The sequence below is a fragment of the Talpa occidentalis genome, unplaced genomic scaffold (genome assembly GCF_014898055.3).
Source record: "Talpa occidentalis isolate TD23 unplaced genomic scaffold, MPIMG_talOcc4v2.1 talOcc4.14, whole genome shotgun sequence".
In the NCBI taxonomy this organism is placed as follows: Eukaryota; Metazoa; Chordata; class Mammalia; order Eulipotyphla; family Talpidae; genus Talpa; species Talpa occidentalis.
The window spans coordinates 14,008,273-14,030,500 of record NW_023601433.1 but is presented as its reverse complement, the minus strand read 5'-3'; the positions used below and the strand labels follow the sequence as shown (position 1 = coordinate 14,030,500).

General features: G+C 40.6%; 1 protein-coding gene across 4 annotated transcripts in view; it reads left to right on the top strand.

The window, feature by feature from the left end:
* The window catches only part of OTUD7A (OTU deubiquitinase 7A), a 165,473-nt gene that overhangs the window by 21,179 nt on the left and 122,066 nt on the right, over nt 1–22,228 (top strand). Inside the window, exon 3 of one of the 4 annotated variants that reach the window (XM_054694793.1) lies at nt 17,617–17,639. The exons of the other annotated variants lie outside the window; for them this stretch is intronic. The gene's annotated coding sequence lies outside the window, so the exon portion shown is untranslated. The remainder of the gene's footprint in view (nt 1–17,616; nt 17,640–22,228) is intronic. 4 annotated transcript variants of the gene reach the window in all.

The window sequence follows — 22,228 nt, the reverse complement described above, 5'->3', positions numbered from 1 at the left end:
GGGAGGTACCTCCACGAACTGATCCCAGCTTCTGGCATTGTTCAAAATAGGGCACTTTGGAGAAAGGGAGGAGCCCTGTTCGTAATTTGCACTCACACAGAAACTGGGCTGTGGTGGTGGGTCTATTTACTGATAAGGGAGACAACATATTTAAATAATGAAATGTCAGCTGGAAACTAAAAGTTGTTAGGGATAGAAAGTAATCTCTTCAGTAACAGGATGACGAGTTGGCCTCTGGGATTGTTTCATGCTCACTGGATAAGCCTCGACACAAGCAACTTCTGAAGATCTTCACGGTCCCCAAAGATGTCACTGACCATTCTCCTCCTCCTCAGGGCACCATGTTCCCTGTAGAGAGGAGGGCACTGGGTGAGTGTGGCCATGGGAAGGGAAACCGAGTGTGTCTAGGAACCGGGGCAGGCTCCGATGGGCTGAGACAAAACACAAGTTGGGGGAGGGGTGCAGTGGGAGGCAGAGGCACTGACCACAGAGGCTCTGACCCAAGTGGGGATGTGTCTCTGAGGGGCCAGCAGGCCAACTTTGAGTGTCTGTCTCTAATGAATGAGCTCTGGTAACAGTAATAAATCCATCGCTGTATTTGTTGATTCTGAGATATACATCTCCCTCAAATTTTGATGAGTTGAGCCTCTGCCTAAATCCAGCTGGCAGTCAAGATCAGTTATTAGGTCTGTGCTTATGCAGAATTGGTCACACAGTTCCTAGTGTCATCTCTTGACATGTGCTGAGTTTGATTTGTCGATTCATTTGTCTTCAGAAGGATTGTGCTTATCCCCACTTTGGGGACAGAGGCGCCCATGGGAGCAGAGCGGTGCCCTTGGGTTTCATATTAATAGGATAAGTACATGAGCTGAGAAGCAACTGAAAAGTCCACCTTTCCTTGCCCATCAGAATTGAGCGTTTTATGGAACTAAAGAAAGAAGGTCTCTATATGTGGACACATTTGTGTTGTTTTGTAACTGAAATATAGACAAAAAGATTATTCTTCCCACCTTAAGCAAGAAAATAGCCCTGCCCATCTCACAGAGAAGGGTTGGCAGCTTGAAATAATGTCCCAGGGAAGCTGGCAGCCCCACATTCTGGAGGCTTTAGGATTTGACACTGGGAGAGGTGGGGTCAGTCCTGACCAGGCAGCCTAGAATGTGCACTGCCAGGAAGCCTTGGCTGATATATTTTGCTTACATTCCACCTCCCACAAGTGAGTGAGCCAATTCCTTCTAATCATCTCTTTTGATAGATCATAAATAGACAGAGAGGTAGAGACACACTCACACCCTCTACTGGTCTCTGTTTCTCTGGAGAACCCTGCCTAATGCAAAGATTCAGCTTCTGTAACCTCAGCAGTGGTTCCTGTCTGAATCTTGTTGCATCCTGTGCAACCTCTGCAAGCACCAAGTCTGCCTTAAATGAAGTGAGCACGATACACAGCCTCACTGGTTACCCTGAGGGTTTCAGGAGATGAGGCCTCCAGAGCCTTGCCTGTACACAAGGCTGGGAGGAAGACATTGGACAGAAGGTACCAAAGAAGGCACTTAGCATCCCTGACCATGGTCATAGCCCTCTGGGCCCTGGGAGGCTTACCTGTGTGTCCTCCTCGCTTTGCAAGAGGAAACCGCAGCCCACAGAGGCCCAAGCGCGCTCTGTGTCACCCAGCTCTGCTCCAAGCCCAAGAACCCTATACAGAGGGACCCTCACATCCCATTTGCTGTTCTCCACGAGGAAGGGGACGTGCCCGGTGGGACGTTCCTGAGAGGACACAGGAAAAGGACAGGAATGGCAGCTCCAAGTATTCCCCATTCAGCAATGCTCAATAGAACATCCAGGTGATAACTGCTCGCCTCATGTTTCATTGCTTCTCATCCTCCCACCCCAGTTCTCTCTCACTGCACTCCTCTCTGGAGCCTCAGACACAACTCCCCCAGGCCGGCTGTCTGGTATGAGGACGCCTGAGCTGCATTTGTGAGACTGCTTCTGAGCCTAATGGAAGTGATGGTCCCGTGGTGTTTGAGAGACCATTCAGCCTTCCTTGAAGATGAGCATCTGGTCAAGTGGAAGCCCCAGTTTTCTTGTGAGGATGCCTGGGAGAGGCCAACGCAGAGGAACCTCCCTCAGAGACATGTGTGGTGCGTAACACATGCAGCTGGACAGAGCTGTGTCACCCAGCTCCGCTCCAAGCCCTTCTCCAGTCCTTCATCCTTGGGGCTAGAGGAGCATGCAGATCTGAATTTGTCCAGATTTCTTTTAGTCCCAAATTGCTTTCTTCAAAAGGCTGTTCCATTTCCAATATTAAAAACCGTAATGAAAATAGCTAGATTTTATTACCATGGAAAAGGTTTATAGCAGCAATATCTCTAGTTTCATTTTTATAGATCTTTATTCAACATTAGACCAATGACTAAACTCTGGAGATAAAAGAAATTACTTGTTATTTCACTTAACCTAAATACATTGGCTTTATTTTTAAATTAAATCATGAGTAAATTAATTCATATATCTAAATTCATTGACTTTTATTTTTAAATTAAATCTTGAATAAATTAATTCATTTTTCCAGGTTGCCTCTAATCCTAGAAGAAACAAAACATTTTATTTGTTTGCATATTAAGACTGGCTCTCATAAAACATTCACTCAAAAGGTCAGAGTGGGCTCTTACCCAGAGCCCCAGAAGGAGAGGCTCCCTGGACAGTGGACTAGGTAGGGGATGGTGAGGTTGTTGAAATGATTTATTTCTTGATTTCCATCACTCAAATGTAAGTGTCATGAAAGCAGGAATTTCTTTATGTTTTGTTGTTTTTGTGTTTACTCTTCTGCCCTGAGTCTTTAGAACAATGCCAAGTTGCACTTAGGCACTTAAATAAATATCTGTTGAAGGAATGAATGAATGAGTTATGAGTTCTCTCCAACCCCCGCCCATTATACCAATAAGTTGACCCTCAACAAAAATAGGACGTGGCCATTTAATAGTTGATGATGTGTGTAAATTATTGGGATTGTTGCATTAACTTCTACTTGGCGAGACAGAGTTTTTAAATCATGCCTTTATAGATACAGCTGTCAGTGTAAAATTACTTTGCCACATATTAAGGCATACCACAAATCTATAGTGATTAAAAGTTGTAGTCTTGATAAAAGTTACAGATTCAGCAGTGTGGAGTTTCAGTTGTATCCTCCCGTTTTCTCCCAGTTATTGAGAATCCTGAGACTTGATGGGTGCTCATCTGAAGTCTCCCAGCTCTGGCACTCCGGAGCTCTCACTGCATGAAAGTGGCCATGGGCAAAAGCCAAGAGCTGAAATTTAGGGTGGACTCTATATTTTCACCTCTATCTTCCACAGGAGAACACAACCACTGGTGTCTTTTTTTTTTTTTTTTTTTAAAGAGGCATGAATTTTTTATTTATTTATTTATTTGTTTGTTTGTTTGTTTATACATGCACTGGGTACAGTCAGAAGCGCGGGAGGGTGAGAGAATTCACCAGAGCCAGAGCGGGGAGCAGAGCAGGCAGAAGGACCGAAGTACACTGCTGAGAGGAGCAGCGGGCGGCAGGAGAGGTCTGCGCGCCATGTGGGACCCTCCTGCGGTGGCTGGGGAGCAGCCGGGGATCAAACCGGCGCCGCAGAGGCCGCAGAGGCTTTGCAACCCAGCGCTCAACCGCTGCGCCACCGGGGAGGCCCCTTTTTTTTTTTTTTTTTTTTTAAAGAGGCATGAATTTTTTATTTATTTATTTATTTGTTTGTTTGTTTGTTTATACATGGTGTCTTTTTTACAGAGTAATTGTGACAGGGGTGAGCAGAAGAAGGGTTGGCATTTCTACACCCTTTTCCCCATCTGCTGCTTCTGCTTCCTGGGCCATGTAGCTGTGCTCCAGGGCTGGTTGTATGGATAGCTAATAGATGGATATGACAAGTGGAGGAGGATGAGAGTCAAATGATTTTTATCAGAGAATAAAGCTTTGAGAGAAGGAAAGACTGAAGTGGCCCAAACAGAAGGGCTGAGAGAGCCTTGCAGAGGGATGGGGGAAAGGAAGCCTACCTTGGGAGTTTAGGGAACCAAGAAGCACAAAGAAGTGGCACAGGCCCCCTCTGTCACCTGGTGAGGCTCCCTTCCCAGGTGACCCTCAGTGAAGGCAAACACTGGGGATTTTCTTGCAGAGAGAGTTATGTTCCTGTTGAATGTGCCACCTGCAGAATCACAGCTAGGTGTGTGATGTTAGGCTCCAGTAGCCCTGGATGGGGAGAATTTGAGTTTTCGGAAAGAGAATCATGGAGAATGACAAATTCTCCTTTGTGCAACTTTTAATTTCAGAGCATTTGCGTGAAAAAAAAAATGCCTGGCTTTGTTTTTTATTTCCAAAATTAACATTCAGTAATTGAAACATGTACAGTGTGGATCCTTTGGGAGGGGTGGCACTCAGACATCTTGAGAATGTGTGTATTTCCTGAGGAACATCCCCCACAGGTGAGGAAACAGAAATATCCCCATTGGATTAGACTCAAAACTGAGTATGATTCTAAATTTAGGTTAATTCCGCAGCAGATTCTCCCAGTTTCTATCCCATGTGAGGACATGTAGGGCCTCATGGTGGACACAGCCGGTTTCTATGTAACCATTTCACAGAAGCTAATGGAGTGTATCTCTCCTGAAAGTATTAAAAATTCATAATTCATTTCCAACCTCCTCAAGACTTTTAATGATACAAGATCAATTTGGGTGGAAGATTATAGGAATCACATGGCAACAGCTAGAGAGGCCCAAGGGAAGGGAATTTGGAGTTTGGGTTCCTGGCTTTGTGATTATAAGGCCTTGGAAAACTAATTGAACCTCTCTGAGCATAATTGATTCAGGTGTAAATGAGCACTACGAAGAACCCTGACTCTGAAGGATAGAGGTAATATGAGTTGGTACTTTGTCAACTACAAAGAACCTGCAAGGGTTTGGGGGTCACTTTCTCAATACCTCTGTTCTAAGAATGCCCTTTCCCTTCAATGCTCACGTTGTTGTATGTTATAGAAACCACCCTGGCCCCCAGCACCTCTCTCCCACTACTGCAGTTGATAGGTGGGTGTGTTACCCAATAGCGGGCCAACACCACCCCAAGTATGGACTGTGGATGAACTAGCCTGAGAAGGGGTACCTGAAGGGTTGTACCTTCTCTTCTGAGACTTCAGAAATGGTTCCTTAGATGACTCCTCTCTCCTTGAGTGACTGACTGGGTTGTTTTCTACAGCCATTTAGAGGAAGAGAGAAAAAGAGAAGGAAATAGAGCATCATTCGGATACCTTACAGCATGGCAGACTTGAGTCCTGCCCAATCTGATGCCCAGATCTCTTTTGACCCTTGGCACTCCTGCCCTTCTCTTGTTTGCTTAACCTAACTCATGGGTTTCATACCTAGGAGCCCTTAGGTATGATGCTACACTCATATAACATCTTCTCCATATTTCTCAGTGTCTGAAATTCTGGTGCAATATGTTAGAACAGGAAGAAAAAAAGGGATATAAATATTGGAAAGACATAAACAAAGCTATTATTCCTTGCAACCATATGATAATTTACCTAGAAATTCTAGAAAACCCATGCATTTGCCCAATTATTCAAAAATTAATTCTTAAGTGGTACTCTGGGTCTGGCATTGTGGAATGACTTAGAATTATGAGGGTATTCAGCTGAGTGGCCAATTACAAGATAATTACATAACAGTAGACTTTGATGTTAAATAAAACATATTGCAAAGTCTTTGATGTTGGACAGCCTTGGGTCTGGGCCACACTGGAGGATTTCCTGCACTAGATACATTCCCACAGTCTTATGCCAATACGAACTCCCTGATTTTCCAAAGGATTGAACCATATCTTTTCCTGTATCCCATTCGTTAAAGGGATTTTGCTCCACTATATTAACTGCCAGTCCCGTACGTCTCCCCGCATTGTTTTGATTCAAAAGGTTTCTCCCCATTAATGGATTTATGATGTACCTTCAGGCTTGAGTTAAGTCTCAAGAACTCTCACATGTATCACATTCAGAGGGTTTTCATCTGTCTGAGCCCTTTGGTGTCCAACACATTATTGGTGTGCACCGAATATCTCCCCTTATTAATCACAGGCAAAGGGCAACTCTCCAGTCTGAGCTCCCAACAGAGTCTCAGGCTGCCCCCTAGACTGAGGCCTGCCACATGCTGTATAGTTAGTGGGCATCCCTCCACTGTGAATTCTCTGCTGCAGAATAGGAAATGTATGTTTTCTGTAAGTGAACATTTTCCACAGCTTATTAGCACAGGCCTTCACTCCAAATTTGGAAAACTTATAATTCCCATTAGATAAACGAATGCTTTTCTTGCTGTTTCATTAAGAACTCAATTTCAAGGTAGCAGTTAGTTCCACTTGCTGGCTGTCCAATTGGTGCTGTTTTCTTGTCCCTCACAACCATCAAGAGCCCTTTTTATTTATTACTTCAATAAACTGATCATATCTGGCTTCAAAAAAACAATGCCCTGCATTGAGAGCAAGTCACTAGTTCTCCATGATCACATGCCAGCACAGTTTATTTTGAGTGGGATCCCGGCAGCCTCAGTTTCCTACAGGACACCCATGGCCACCTCTCTGCATTGCCACAGGACGCACCATTTTTTTTTTTTTATTTTAAAGATTTATTTATTTATTTATACAAGCACTGGGCACAGTCAAAAGCGTGGGAGGATGAGAGAATTCACCAGAGCCAGAGCAGGGAACAGAACAGGCAGACCGACGAAATACACTGCTGAGGGGAGCAGCGGGCGGCAGGAGAGGTCTGTCGCGCCATGTGGGACCCTCGCTGGTGGCCGGGGATCGAACCAGCACTGCAGAGGCTGTAGGCAGCTTCGCAACCCAGTGCTCAACCACTGCACCAGCAGGGGAGGCCCGTCACCATTGTTTTTGACCTGCAAGATCTGAACAGTCTCCCTTGATTTTCTCCAGTGAAGAAATATCTCTGGAGCTAAGCATTCACAGAAGTAAAATGACAGTCCCCCCACTTCTCCCTCTCACTCATACAATGAGAGGGAGTGAGGAAGGAGGCCAGAGTCTGTTTCTGATGTCACTTCTGGGTCAGAGATTTGAGGATGCTGCGATTCTGAACCAAATAGCTGCCTCCTTCATGCCCTGGGGTGGGCATGGATGGGCGAGTGAATACTCCCATCCCAGAATGAGTCAACATCCCTTCTGCTAGACTCACCATCTGACTTCCTTCTTGGCGGCAGTTCTCTGCCCCACCAAACTGTGAGGTGAGATGCTAGAGGAGGCAGCAAGAGCCTAGGGACATACACCAGAGTTCCACACTCACCGACAGCCATGCACCCTCACCCCACTGTCCACAGCTCACTGCATATTCCAGCCAGGTCACACTCTCCCTCTACCACAGTCACCCATCCTGTCCAGCTGATGTACACTAGAGAAGGTTATGGTAACAAGATATCCTGTCCCTCCTTCAGGCCTCTTTCTCTTAAGTGCCCATGCAAATATAGAATTTGGAGAATAGAGAACACAATTGCCCTACCTGATAGTAGCATTTATTATAAATAGTAAGAGTGGCTAATATTTAGTGCTTATTATATCACCCAACCCTGTTTTTGTATACTTTGCATATAACATTTAATCCTTAGATCAACTTCACTAGGAAGGCTTTATTCACTTCATTTTTTAGGAGGAGAAACTGAGGCATAGTGTGATGATGTCACTTTTCCAAAGTCATACAACTAATCTGGTTCCAACAGTTACATTGGCAGAGCTGGGGGCGGCCCCCACTGGCGCCTCCTACACTCTGGCAAGAGTATCTGTCTGAAAGAGAGACTTGATTTATTTTCCTTTCCTTGTTAGTTTAATGCAGGAATATAATCCAGTGTGTGGCTAACCACCCCTCTAATTTCGAAAATCAAGTAACTACTTCTTAACAGTTCAGAAGCCACTTAAAAATATATGTCTGTACCTTTATCTATCATCTTTATCTGCCATCTATTTATCATCTGTCATCTATCTATCTAGATTAATGAGGACCTGGTTTGAATGTTAAGTGCTTGTGTGTTTGCTATTAGAAATAAACAGCAGGAAATCTCATGGGGGAGCTAAGTTGATCTATGGTGGCTTTTTTTAAAAGTGACTGCATAAACTAGAAAGGCAGGTAATGTCAGATGTCTTTAAGCACAGACCCTTTCACCTGCCTGCTTCTACCATGGTGCCCTTTCGTCACACCAGGCTCTATCTTTCTACCCGAGGATGAGGATGGCAACTGCCCCCTGGAGGGGCAGATGACAGCACTTTGTGTGGTTCTGTCCTGAGCCAGGTCATGGAGACCTCTGACTGCACTAAGGGGGGTGGGAATTGTATGGGGACTATAACCAAGATGAAAATGCATACATTGTGCAAAAATGAAAAATGATGTAAAAAATATATAAAATTAAAAAAATAAAAATAAAAAAATACTTCAAAGTCTCACTGGCAGTGGTGGGTTTATGATTCCCAGTTTGGGCAGGTTGGGGTGGGTCAGCAGGCACCCTGGAGAGCAGGAATTCCAAGTCTTCACCTTTGCAGTGACAGAGCTGGGGCAGTCAGCCCTCTCCTTCCTGTTATGTCTGCATTTGTCTTTGCCTACCTCTACTTTCCTCTCACCCACAGCCATGGCCACAGTGTGGCTCAGCAAGAGAGCACTGGTAACCAGAGGTTGACAGTGACAACATGGCTTCATGTTCCAGAAGTTTCCTCAGGAGGCCAGATCTATGGAATAAAGTGTGACAATCCATTGAGGTCATTTCCTGGCATTGAAGACCCAACTGGACATTTATTTGTTTGCAATGTCCAGAGACCAGGGCTGGGGCTGCCTCCTCTGCTTCCTTCTTAACCGTGGTTTACCTTGTCTGCAGGAGCAGCGTTTTTTTATTTCTTTTATAACAAATGCTGTTTGCTTTCCCCACCCCCACCCCCACCCCACCCCAAGGCACAAGTCAGAGATAGGAAATTATGTGCTTTATTTCCACTCTGAGCTAATTCTCATTTAACAGACCTGCTGATGAAAAACAGTCTTCTCAGGCGCTCTCTGGGAGTGGGGTAACAAGCATGTGTGGCCTGGCTGCCTTGGAGTGGAATTGGGGCACAATGAAATCTACCCTACAAATTGCCATCATGTGTGCCTGGTTGCTCCCAAAGGGAGCTTCACTCAGACTCCCTGCCAGGATGCTATTTGTGTTACGGCACATGGAAGATGGAGCTCAGGATGCCGGGGCCACAGGGCCTTTGGGCTCAGCAGTGCACTTAGGTTGAGAAGGGCTGGGGTGAAGGACTTCAGTCATGGGGACTGCTGTAGTGGCTAAACCCCAGAGCAGAGATCCTGCACCATCAGAACACTTACCAGGTCCATAAAATTTTTTAAAAAGAAAGTACAGTGTTAGGCCTCGACAGAGAACCTGCAAGAGTGACAAAGGAAAGACAGTTTTTCCGTTGGTTTGTTTTAATGACGCAGACTCTTTTGTAGAAATGAAGTGTTCAGATGTATGAAAAATTCCTAAAATAACTTTCTTATTTTCACCAAATAGATCTTACCCATTTAACATACAGCTGTTTCCCCAAATGCCCCGTCTGGGTAGCTTTCCTTTCAAAGTGCTGAAATGCTGGGGTTTTACTCCAAAAATTCATTTCCACAGTGATCTGCATTTCATTAATCGTGTTTAAATGACAAAACTGCATAGTTGATGACATTATTCTTGATGCTGGGGTGGGAATGGGGAGAAGAGCAGAGGAAGAAGTGACTGTCCCCATGGGTGTGTGTGTGTGTGTGTGTGTGTGTAATACATGTAAATACATCTTGTTCCTGTACTTTTCCAAAGACCTTGTTCCATCCTAACACCTCCTGGCGGAGGAGTGGTTTCCTATGCATCACACACCCTCCAATCACACTAGCACTACAGGGTGGCTAGACCCAGGCTGCCTCTGAGCATATAGCACACTGCCCTGGTGTTGGGGCAGCAGGGAGTGAGCTGTGCACATGGTGTCTGCAACTAGAACATGTACTTATTTTGTTGGGTACTTGAAGCTTCTTGCTCTTTCTGTTTGCTGTTCTTTCTTGATATGTAATTTATAGCATGTGCGTTCGCTATTTCCAGTCCTTCCCATCACTTGGAAGGACTCAGATGAAATCCTCCATCACTCAAAATGATTCTGTGTTTAAAAGAAAAGGTCAGGCCTCACTGGTGGTGCAGCGGTTGAGTGCTGGGCTGCAAAGCTGCCCGCAGCCTCTGCAGCGCTGGTTCCATCCCTGGCCACCGGCGAGGGTCCCACATGGCACGACAGCTCTCCTGTCTTGCCCGCTGCTCCCCTCAGCAGTGTATTTCGTCAGTCTGCCTGTTCTGTTCCCCGCTCTGGCTCTGATGAATCCTCTCACCCTCCCACGCTTCTGACTGTACCCAGTGCTTGTATAAATAAATAAATATATAAATCTTAAAAAAAAAAAAAAAAAGAAAAGGTCACAGAGGACTTAGGGGACCCTTGGTCAGAGATGCGGTGGTTGACAGCTGATGCCTGCAGGCCCTCAGCTGGGCATGGACACAGCCAGTTCCAAGCCTGAGGAGGGGAAGCTCCTCATCCTGGCACAGGTTCCACTAAAGGTGAGGCCTGTAGTTCTCAGCCTTGCACCCTGCTCCATGACCTGCCTCTGCTGATGGCGGTGCCGTGTCACCATAACGCCTCTCCACTGGGGAGCAGGTCTTCAGTCCAACAGACAGCACCAGGTAGACAATGCCAACCACTGAACACCACTGCCCACCTTGCTACCTGGCTGCCAGGCAGTTGCCAGGTGACCTGGGGACAGACCTAAGTCCCTACTGGGCAGATTCCAAGCAAACAAGTAGGACCAATGCTTGAAGATAGATTGAGAAGCATTTCCATTAAAGCACCTTTTTCACGTGAACATTTTCTTGGTGGTGCAGACCAGTGCCATAGTTTAAAGACTTCAAGGTTTAGATTTTCTTTAAATGACATCTGGCATCGTAAAGTTGTTGCCCTGTAGCATTCTGGCTTAACTGCAGAAAAAAAACAAGAGACCTTCCTATATGTCCCAATGCTGTAGGAACTGTCAAGATAAAAATGCCAAAATGTCATATATTACCTCCTGGCTCTCCCTTCCACCTGCCCCCTTATCCCTCCCCCCTTTCAACTCTTCCCCTTTTCTCTCTCTCTACTTCTCTGCCTCCCTTCTTCGCCACCCATCTTTCTCTCATCTCTTTTCTCACGTTTTCCCTCCCTCTACCCCTTAAATAGATTGCATGTAATTACACATATATTTTATATTTAATCTCTCTCTATATCTATCTTTCAGTGTGCTAGCCAAGCATCCCTTATGTGAGATTAATAGGCAATAAACCAGGTATCCAGGATCGCCTTCCTGTCTATTGCAACAATTCTCAAAGTGTGATCTGGGGACTCTTGGCATTTTTCCAGAAATTTTCAAGGGTCCACCATGTAAAAAATAATTTTCTTTAAAACATTATTTGCCTTTTTCACTATGTAGACATTATCACCAATTGTACAAAATCAATGCTGGTAACTTAGCATAAATCAAACCAGTACCACCAAATTGCTCCATTGGATATTTATTGTATTTCCACATTCAGTGTAGAAATAAGTGCTAATTTCCTTTAGCAATGTCCCTGAAACAGTAAAATTTACTAATTTTATTCAATATCAACCTTCGCATACAAATCATTTTAACATTCTGAGTACTTCTGCATATGATGATGGTCACATGCAGCGGTTTGGAGTATTAAGTTGAGCTGCAACCACTATTTCCATGGAACACCAACCATTTTCACCTAAAGGAATGATGGGCAAACTATGTTTATTAGACTATGTTATTTGGCAGATATTTTCTCAAAGTTAATGGAGTAAGACTATCCCTGTAAGGAAAACAATAGTATTTATTATCAGTGATAAAATTAAGCTTTCAATGGGCCTCCCTGGTGGCACAGTGGGCTGAGCGCAGCGCTGTGAAGCTGTCCACAGCCTCTAAAGTGTGCGTTTGATCCCAGCTGGCAGGGAAGATACCCACATGGTATGGCAGACCTCTCCTGTCTCGCCCACTGCTCCCCTCAGCAGTGTATTTCAGTCAGTTCTGCCTGTTTTGCTCCCCGCTCTGTCTCTGAATTCTCTCACCCTCCCACACATCTGGCCTGTACCCTGGTTCTTGTATAAATAAATAAATCTTTTTAAAAATTAAGCTTTCAAGTAAATATTAGAATTTTTGAAAATGTGACCTAAACCTTTGGACAATACTTAAATTCTTGGTTGACACTGATTGTGATTTGGTGAATGTGATGATTTTTGGTATTGCATAATGAAATGTCAACATTTAGATGCACTTTACAAGTCAGCAGAACAATGTTTTCCAAATGATCAATGCATGATGCAGTAAAAGCATGTGTGGATGAAAGATTCATTTGAAGTGGCAGCTAGACCAATGGATTTTAGGATGTGGAGTAGGAAATGGTCACTGATACAATTTCAGATTCCACATCAACTAGCACTTAAACATATGTCAAGTTTGGTGTGCTATCAAGGAAAAATGTCTTATATTTATTTGACAAATTACTAACACTCCTCCCTTTTCCAACATATATCTGTGCACGATTTGAGTTTTCTTCATGTGCTTCAACCAAAATAACAGAATAAATGCAGAAGCAGAGGTAGGATTCAACTGTTTTCTATTAAAACCTTAAATTAGAAGTTTTTCAAAAATTTAATCAGTGTCACTCTCCTAACTGCAAATTTTTATTTTGTAAAATATGGCTATTTTTCAGTAAAATGTAATTTATGTCACAGAACATATGCTTATATTTGAAATAAATTTTTAAAAACGGGGGCCTCCCTGGTGGCCTAGGGGTTAAGTCTCAGCACTATCACCAGCCAGGAAACTGATCACCAGCCCGGGAACTGATCCACATACAATGTGGCAGACCCCTCCTGTCTCGCCCACTGCTCCCCTTAGCAATGTATTTCAGTAGATCTGCCTCTTCTGCTCCCCACCCTGTCTCTGTCCTGAATCCTCTCACCCTCCACATCTCTGACCTATACCCCAGTTCTTCTAAAAATAAATAAATAAATAATGTTTTTAAAAAAGAAGGTTTTTTTAGGTTGCTCAGCTTGAATTTTGTTCTGGTAAATGTTAATAACATGTAATCCACATAAACAGGCGTGATTTGTGGTCCTCAGTTATTTGGGGCCTATAAAAGAGTTCTGAAAATAAAAGGTTTGAAAACTACTGTACCCCTCATACCCAGCATCCCAGGGGACCCCCATATTCCTATACCTGATCATAACCCCCTTGGTACTTTGGGGTTTTTTTTTAAGATTTATTTATGCATGTTAGAACTGGGGTACAGGCCAGAGGTACAGGAGGTGAGAGAATTCACCAGAGACGAAGTAGGGAACAGAACAGGTGGATTGACCGAAATACACTGCTGAGGGGAGCGGCCAGTGAGACAGGAGAGGTCTGCTGCACCATGTAGGTTGCTCCCTGGCCCAGGGGATCGAACTTGTTCTGCAGTGGCTGTGGATAGTTTCATAGTGCTGGGCTTAACCCCTTGTGCCACCAGGGAGGCCCACGTTGGTACTTTGACCATTATCCTGACTTCTTCGTTCTCAGTTTTAGTTTATGTTGGAGCATATTGTCTGTATCCTCACAAATCACTCTTTAGCTTTACATGTTTTCAACTTTTTAAAAATTTAATTGTACAACAAATATCCATTTCTTTCTTCTTTTGTTCAGCATATGCTTTGAAATTCAGCTACATTATCGTAGGTACTTGTAGTTCTTTCATATTCATTACTTTATAAATGTTTAGTGTAAGAACATACTTTGAAAAATGCAGTCTGCTGGAAAAAAACATTCAGAATATTTGCATTTTAGGGTTCTCATAATGCTCCCTTGTACCTTCCTGAACTAGTCCCCTAGTAGGTGGGTGCATGAGTTTCCCTTGGGGAATGTCACTGTTGTGGCATTGCTGACTCATAGGATATATGTGTCTTAAATTTTAATAAGTAATGCTAAACAGTTTTCCAAAGTGGAAGTGCCAATTTATACTTCTACAAAGAAAGATCTCTTTGTGTTCCATGTCCTCACCAAAACTTAGTTTTTAAACAGACTTTAAAGGTTGTGCTTATAAGGTGGATGTTTGAGTAACTCTTTTCCCTCTTAACTAATGAAGGTCAGCACTTTTTCATGCTACTTATAATTGCCTCACACTGGAAGAAATCCAAATGTCCATCAAAGGTAGAATGTGTAGATCATGCTTTTGTCAGTGCAAAGAAATACCATAATATACTGCTGGTGTCATGAATAATCTTGTGTATACTTTTCAATAACCATATCTATATATTTTCATGGGATAAATGTCTAGGATTAGAGTTACTGGTTCAAGTCACCGGGTATTTGTATGTTCATCTTTGGTAGATATGGCCACATGATTTTCTATAGTAGTTGTTCTAATTTACAATCCCATCAGCATGATTAACTTCTCTATAAATTTTATTTTGATAAAGTTACATGAGTACAGAAAAGTCACAAGGCTAGTACAAGGAAATTCCATGTATATTTTACCTATATTAACCAATTACAGCCATGTATACCTGTGACTTCATTTGTATACTTCTTTTTCTCTGTTTCTTCCTTCCATCTCCCCCTGCAAATGAAATATATACATATATTATATTTATATAACATGTGTATGTGTATGTATAGGTATATGTGTATAAATATGAATATATATTATGTATATGTCATCTTTTGTTCTGAACTAGTTGAGACTTATAGATACCATGCCCATTTAACATGAAAAATTCAATGTATGTTTCCCAGAAGGACATTTTCCTACATAATCACAGTGCAGTTATTCCAAGCAGGAAATTTAACATTAATACAATCCTATTATCTACCCCAATGTCCATAATCAGTTCCACAAATTCTCCTGATAATGTCCTTTGTAACTATTTTCCTAGTACCTGGTCTATATTTTCCTAGTACTTGGTCAATAAGATATTATTGACTTACCATATAAAGATTTGGGAATATAATTTTACACTTTAATAACAAGATTTGCAAGCAATTTAAATGCCCATTGATAGATGGCTGGATAGAGAATATATGTCATATGTTCAATAGAATACTACTTAAAAAGATGAAATCTTGCCTTTTGCACAATGAATATAATTTCCTTAATAATGATTCAGATTAAAATATGCTGTTTAGGGCCTCCCCTGGTGGCACAGCAGTTGAGCACTGGGCTGCAAAGCTGCCCATAGCCTCTGCAGCGCCGGTTTGATCCTCGGCCGCCAGCGAGGGTCCCACATGCTGTGCAGACCTCTCCTGCCACGCCCGCTGCTCCCCTCAGCAGTGTATTTCATCAGTCTGCCTGTTCTGTTCCCTGTTCTGGCTCTGGTGAATTCTCTCACCCTCCCGCACTTCTGACTATACCTAGTGCTTGTGTAAGTAAGTAAATAAATCTTTAAAAAAAAATAAATAAAATACGCTGTTCAGACTTTATATTTCATTTTTGTCCTGTGTAGTCATGTTTAGTAAGTTGAACTTTTAAAAGAAATGTGTCCATTTCTCCTAAATTGTCTAATTTATTATAATAATGAAATATGTTTTTGTTATCCTTTTTGTATCTTTGTTGAGGTTATATCTCCTTTTTTTTTACACATATTCTCTCTCTCTCCATCTATCTTGGTAAATGTTTAACAGTCTTATTTACCATTTCAAGATAAATCTGAGTTCTTTTCTCTACTTGTTGCCTTTACTTTCTGTCTCTCTGGTTTTAGCCATTTGTTGTTTCCTTTCTATTTATTTTTATTTTGATTTGCTGATCTTTTATAGAAACAAGATAAAAATTTAGAAGATTGGCTTTCAGCCTTTCTTCTTACATGTGTTTAATACTATAAATTTTACTCAAGGCAGTTTAGCTACATATGAAAAATTGGTATGTTTTCAAAATCTTAAAGTTTGACATGTTTTCTAACTTCCCTATTATTTCTTCTTGTCCTGTTTTGATATATGTTATGTTTTCATAATTATTCAGTCTTAAATATTTTCTAGATTTCCTTGTGATTTCCTCTTTGACCCTAATTTTTTAAATGTGTGTTATTTAGATAGCATAGTCTGTAGAATTTCAGCATTTGGTATTTGATTGAGAGATCTTTTGTGACTCATCATAGGCCTTCACTGAGAGATGGATGTTCTTTTTGCACTTGAAAGAAGTTTATACTCTGCAGTTTTCAGGTGAAGTGTTCTATAAATGACAATTAGGTCATCTTTGTTGATGATGTTGTTCAGAGCTTCTCTATTATTTTTTTTTTACTTAAGGTTATTGCATTCTTGAAAAGGAAATATTAAAACTATCTACTATTGTTGTGGATTTGTCTGGATCTTCTTTTAGTCTTATTGTATTTTAAAGTTTTATGTATTTTGAATTTATGTATTTATACATATTTAACACTGTCATGTCTACCTGGTGAATTGATGTTTTCATTATTAATGTTTATCTCTAGCAATACATATTTTTTTTTCCTTGAGGTCTACATTGTCTGATGTTAATACAGTCATTCTATCTATCTTATGCTCACAATTTGCTTGGTCTGTATTTTTCCATTCCTTTGCTTTTACTTTTACCTATATCTTTATATTTAAAGTGAGTCTCTTATAGATAATATAAATTTGAGTCTTGCTTTTTTTATGCAGTACAGAAATTTCAAGCTTTTAATGGAAATGGATGTTCTCTGTGAAACTTGAGTTTAGTCCATTAATATTTAATTTAATTTTGCATAAGTTTAGATTTAGTTCTCTTTTACTGTGATAGGAAAATCTTTTGACATCTTACAAACATGAATGTTTGTGTTAGTTTTTTTTTCCTTTTATTGAAACTTTTATTAGTTTAAGGAATCTATTTCTAATTTTTTAAGTTTTATGTAGTCTTGAGTATTAAGTTTTTCAATACCTTTCTGCTTGCATGTGCTGAAATAGTTATTTATTTTTCTCCTTTAATCTATATGGTAAATTTCATAATGTTAAACCTATCTTGTATTCCTGGGATAAGCCCAAATTTATCATGATATATAATAATGTGACTGAAATTGCCCTGTAATTTATTTCTTTCCCTTGTACTACCATTGGTATAGTTTCTTAACAAATTGTGCCAGCATTATAGAATAAGTTTAAGATGGCATCCTCTTATTCCCGGGATATAGTAAGTCTGAATTGTTTATTTTTTGAGGAAACCATGTGGTCTTGGAGGTCTGTTTTTAGAAAAATAAAAACATTTACTTATTTATAATAATAAGTGCTATAGGGCTAGGTTTTCTATTGTGATAAGTCAATTTTCTATTTCTCTTTTGGAATTTGCCTGTTTTGTCCATCTTTTCCAGTCTGTTTGCATAGTATTCTTATTAGAGGTATATCAATATTATTTTTCTTTTCATAAAACTAGTAGTTAATTTTGTTCATCCTATCTGCTATGTGTTTTTTTTTATTCATGTATGTTCTTTATTATTGTTTTCCTTCTAATTTCCTTATGTTTGCCATTTTTTTTCAGTGTATTGAAAGGACTGCCTGGCTGTGAGTGTTGTCCTTATTTTTTACATATAGAGTTAAAGCATTAAGCGCCTTCTAACTAATGCTTTTACTGTGTTTCACATATTTTTATATGAAATATTTTATTATCCTTGCTCTTCAGAGTATTTAATAATTTGGTTGTGATTTCTTTTTTTACTCTTCTGCTATTGTGCTTTATTTTTCTAGTGATTTCCTGCCATCTTTATCTCATTTTATTTATATTTTTGAGCATTTTACTATGGAATATATTAATCTCCTATAAATGTACAGGGAATAGTATAATAAATCCCTGTGTACACATCACCCAACTTTTAGAATTATCAAATTGAGGCCAGTCTTGTTTTTTCCTAAGCAGTTGTCCACCCCAAACTCTTGTGTTATTTTGGAGCAAATCACATGAGTTATTTAGAAGTATGTGTTAAACTTTCTTTGTAAGTTTTTGCTATTTACTTTTATTTTATCTCAGTAAATGCAGGAAAAGGCATGTAATAATGTATTTTTCTAATGTAAAACCTGGTCAGAGAAAACTGTGATTTCATCCTTTGAAATATGTTTATGATATCCCTTACATCCCAAAGTATGATAAATATTTTGTGAATATTTCATGTGTGTTGAAAACATGCATCCTACAACACTTAGGAGTATAAATCTATATATCTTTTAGGTAAAGTTTTTAACACTATGTTCAAATCTTCTATGTCCCTACTCTTATTGTATCTGATTTTATCATTATGAAGTAATTCTATTCATCAATAGTAAATGCCAAAGTCTATTTTGTCTGCTATTAATACACCTACACTGTTTTCTGTTAGTTACAATTTGCATAGTTTATTTCTTACCAACTTCTCAACTTTCTCTTTTCTGGACCTTTACACTTTAAATGTCTTTTATAAACAGGGTATTGTTGAATTCTGGTGTTCAGTCTGCCAACTTATTGCTTTAAATGAGAGCATCTGGTGTCTTTACATTCATTTAATTAGTGGCACATTTAGGTTTAATTCTACCATCTCATCTTATGTTTTCTACTTGTTCCACATCTGCTTGCTTCACAACATGCCCCTCTTCTTGTTTATTACCTTCTTTTGGATTATTCTTAAAATTGATTTTTCAAAATACATCAAGAATTCAACCACTCCTTACCACCCCCACTGCTGCCACCTCACCCAGGCCATTCTCCTCCTTCCTCTGGATAAGCCAGTGGCCTCCTGACTCATCTCTCTGCTTCTCTCCTTCCTCCTACTTCCCTCCCTCCCCCGGCCATCTGCTCACCAAGCAACAGCCAACAGAGCCTCTTAACATGTGAGCTCCATCATGTTACACCTCTGTTCCCAAGCCTCCTGTGGCTCCTTCTTTCAACAGTGAAAGTGTGTTGCTTTGGGGGACCCTCACGACTTGCTGGGCTGCCCTCTGACATTGTATGGGCCTCAGCTCTGACCCACCCTAGCTCCGTGCACTCACCACACATTTGCCACCTGCAGTTCCTCCAACCAGGCGTTTTCTCCTCCAGACACATGGGCTCCACCCAGGCATGGTCACCCAGCTCACCAGCTTACCTCTTCTATGTCCTTTTCCCAGAATCACTTTCTCTGGAGACTGCCCTGACCATCCCATGTGACATGGGCTCTCACACACCCTGAGCCTTCTTCCTGCCCTGGATCCTGTTCTAGTCTCTACCACTGCAGTGAGTCACCTGTCATCCTCTGCAGTGCACACGTTTATGCCTCTGTCCTTGCTAGAAAAAAAAGTCCCATGGGGGTGGGGATCTGCCTGTTTTGTTAACTGACACATCTCAAGATAGGGCCTGGCTCATAGTTGGCACTCCAGAGATACTGGTGAACAAATGTGCGAATTGAGTGTTTCCCTTGTGCTTGTTTGAAAGTTACGTATTCCTGTGTGTCTTAAAGTTACCACAGAAATGACAGCCTGTATAGTTAACTAATCAAAGTCTAAAGTTAGCTCAGTGCTGCTATTTTCCTCCTGGACTTTACAATGACTTGGGAACACTTTTAAGGCAATCCATTGACTTTTTTTTTTTTTTGAGGAAAGTGACAAGCACAGATGCAAATTCACCTGTTTTGTGGGAAACAATACAGTATTTTCAGCATTAGTCTGGATGACAGTGCGTGACTGAAAGACACAGGACCTAGACTTGTCTTCTTAATAGAAATCAACCAACTTGCAGGTATTGATCAGTTTCTCCAATTATTCTCCACTAAAAGCATTCTGATTTTCATTTTTATTTATTTATTTTTTATTGACAACACTATATATGATTTAGGGGAATGGGTACACACCTCCTCAAATATATGTCATCACACCATACCCACCACCAAAGCACCCAGAGTCCTTTACCACAGATCAATGGACTCCCTCTCTACCTTGTTCCCACTCCTACCTCTCCTCCCCTCTGGTAGCCTCAATTCTTCAGTCATATTTCTAGCCTTTGTTTTGGTTTAGTTTCATCAGTTTCTTTGGTCTTTTTTTTCCTCTCTCTATATTCCACATGAGTAAAATCATCTGGTATTTATCTTTCTCCTTCTGACTTATTTCACTTGATGTAACTCCCTCTAGGTCCATCCATATTGGCAAGAGTTCATCTTTTTAAGGGCTGAGTAGTATTCCATTTTGTTATACCACATCTTCTTAATCCACTGCTCCATCATCAGGCACTTAGATTATTGCCATAACTTGGCTATTGTAAAAAAAAAATGCTGCAATGATCATATCAGAGTGAGTGCATATATTCCCTTTGAATTAGTGTTTTTACATTCTGGGGATAGATACCTAGTAGTGGAATTGCTAGGTCATATGGTAGCTCTATTTTTAATATTTTGAGTAATCTTCATAATGTTTTCCATAGGAACTTAACCAGTCTGCATTCCTTTAATAATGTACCAAAAAAGCAGCAATAACAAATGCTGGCAAGGGTATGGAAAAAAGAAACCCTCATAAAAATATTGTGATTTTTCTCCAACATCTGCTACTTCAAAAATTGCTCATTAGATCATTGAACACTTTCTAATACTACTTCTTTTATTTCTGTAAAATTAACTTCCCAAAATTGAGTCACTGGGTCCAGTTTATATATTTTAAGTTTGAATTCTTATTCCCATACTAAAACCTAAAAAGGACTAAGGATGTCATCCAACTACATTCCAACCCAAAATGCAAAAGCAAAAGTGTGCAACATCCTCTGTGACCCCCTGACTCTGGATGTCTGTTGTCACCAGGTTTTTTGCCAGTGGCAACTGGCAATTTGCATTTTTTTTATAACTGCTGCTCAGAGTAAACATTTGTCTAAGCATGATTGGTCTTATGGGTTTTCTTTTCTGTAAACTACCTGTTCATGTCTTTCACCTGAGTTTTTTATTGGGTCAAATGACCAGTTTACAGTAATTCTTTACCAGTTTATAGTAATTCTCTGTTGAGAGGGATATCAGCCTCTTATAGTCATGTATGTAACTACCGTTTTTCTAAGTCTATCAATGTCTTTTTACATTGTTTATTTTTGTCATCTTTAAGAACATCTTGCTAAATATTTGTATTATTTTCTTTATAACTTCCAAATATCTTGGGCTGCTTAAGAAGGTTTTCTCATGCCAAAGTTATGCAGATATTTTCCTACATTTTCTTGTAAGATTTTTCAGTTCACCTTTTTACATCTACATCTTTAATTTATCTGGAATTTATTTTGGGGTGTGGGTGGAGTTGGGTGTGTTTTCTGTCAGCTCTGTTTATTAAATGAACTATTCTTTTCCCTGGAAACTGAAATATGACATCCATTTGTTTCATATGCATTGATTAGCACTGCTTTGTGGCAAAGCAAAGCATCCCTGATTATTATTCTGTTCCTACGTTTTCTTGTCTGCTCTGGAAATGTATTAATAGATTAAAGAGCTTAGGACAGTACCCTTGTGTTTTCTGCTGACTTTATTTACTTTAAAAGTTTAACATTTAACTATGGAAAATACCAAAATCTATAAACATATATGGAATAGTTTACTGAATTCCCAAATGCCCATCACCCAGTGTCTATAGTTATCAAGTTGGGGCCCATCTTGACTTTTTTATACTCTCACCCACTACCATCACAGCCACAATTATAAAAATGTTCACTACTTCCATTAATGTTATCACTATTCTTATTAGTTCTTTCCTACATACTTCAAAATAATTGCATCTAACTCCTCAAAAATGCTTATTGACAATACCTTCTAGTTTTGCATTAGTTTGGAAAGAATTACCAATTTTATGATGTCATCTTCCCCTGCTGCAACATGATTCCATCAGTCCCCATCAGAATAGTCTCGGTCTAGATGGCCTGCTGCTATCTCTTCTTCTTCTTGACCTCGGATGGTGTTACCTCCACATATGACTGAGACATGAGTCCTGAGTTCTTTTTCTGGGAGCACTCAGGCATCATTCTATCTGCAGCCAACTCTCTAGACAATTCAGGCCATGACTTTTAATTTATTTAGTAGGTATGTATGCAGCACTGTTACAGCCTGGACTGTGCCAGGTGCTGGAGAGACAATGGTAAGTAAGACAGACCTCAGGTCCCTGATAAGTGAAGGGCACACCCATGGTAGAGA